Source organism: Octopus bimaculoides, chromosome 3 (genome assembly GCF_001194135.2).
Source record: "Octopus bimaculoides isolate UCB-OBI-ISO-001 chromosome 3, ASM119413v2, whole genome shotgun sequence".
Taxonomy (NCBI): Eukaryota; Metazoa; Mollusca; class Cephalopoda; order Octopoda; family Octopodidae; genus Octopus; species Octopus bimaculoides.
The window spans coordinates 43,810,908-43,812,107 of record NC_068983.1 but is presented as its reverse complement, the minus strand read 5'-3'; positions in this window follow the sequence as shown (position 1 = coordinate 43,812,107).

Below are 1,200 nucleotides of genomic sequence, written 5' to 3'. Positions count from 1 at the left end.
GATTAAATCGGTTACTTATTTAATCGACCCCGAAAGATGAATGGCAAAGTCGACCTCGGCGGAATTCGAACTCAGAACGTAAAGACAGACGAAATACCGCAAAGCATTTTGCCCGGCTTGCTAACGATTCTGCCAGTTCGCCGCCCTACTAATTTGTAATAACACTAAAGGGGAGTATATCTGACCATTGACTAAGATAAAACAAAATGCGCCCTTTTAAAGCCTATCCAGGCTCATGGGCCCGGTTTCCCGGTTTCAATGGCGTACGTGTTCCCCAACTGGACGGGACGCCAGTCCATCGCAGCGTTACTCATTTTTGCCAGCTGAGTGGACTGGTGCAACGGCACCATTGAATAGTGAGGGGCAAGTGCAGTCCTGTGCACACCCACTTAGCAACGGGCATGAAGAAAAGAAAACACTAAAGAACGTATGACTTTGTCATTAAGAAGCCTGCTTTGCAACTACGTGGGTTCAGGTTCAAGCCCAATGTGTGACACCTTAGACAAATTTCTTTTATCTTCTACTCTAACCCTGGGCTAATCAATGCATTGTTAATGAGTTTGGGAGACAAAAACTGGGTAGATACCCGTCGTATACACACACACACGCACGCACACAAACACACACACACACACACACATGCATATATTATATTTATGTTTGCGCGTGAGTGTGTTTGTGTCTGTGTTTGTGTCTGTGCGTGTGTTTGTGTCGGTGTTGGTGTGTTGACGTCCCCGAAACTTAGCGGTTCGGCAAAAAAGATAGAATATGTACGAAGCTTTTTTTTTTTAAAAAAGAAAAGTAAGTACTGAGGGTGGGTGGGGTCGATTCGTTCAACCAAAAATTCTTCATGGCGGTGCCCCAGCATGGCCTCGGTCTAATGACAGAAGCTAATCAAAGATTAAAAATTCTATTGTTTTTATAGATGGATGAGCTTAGTTTAAAGGTTTCATGTATAAAATAGAACGAGAACTGGAAAATTACGGATTGGTGCCGGTCGTCCCGACTTTGTTTCCTCATAACTTTCTGACGAATGTTTATTTTCGTATGAAATTTTGCAGAAATGGCCCAGTGGTTAGGGCGGCGCACTCGCGGTCATAGGATCGCGGTTTCAATTCCCAGACCGGGCGTTGTGAGTGTTTATTGAGCGAAAACACCTAAAGCTCCACGAGGCTCCGACAGGGGGTGGTGGCGAACCCT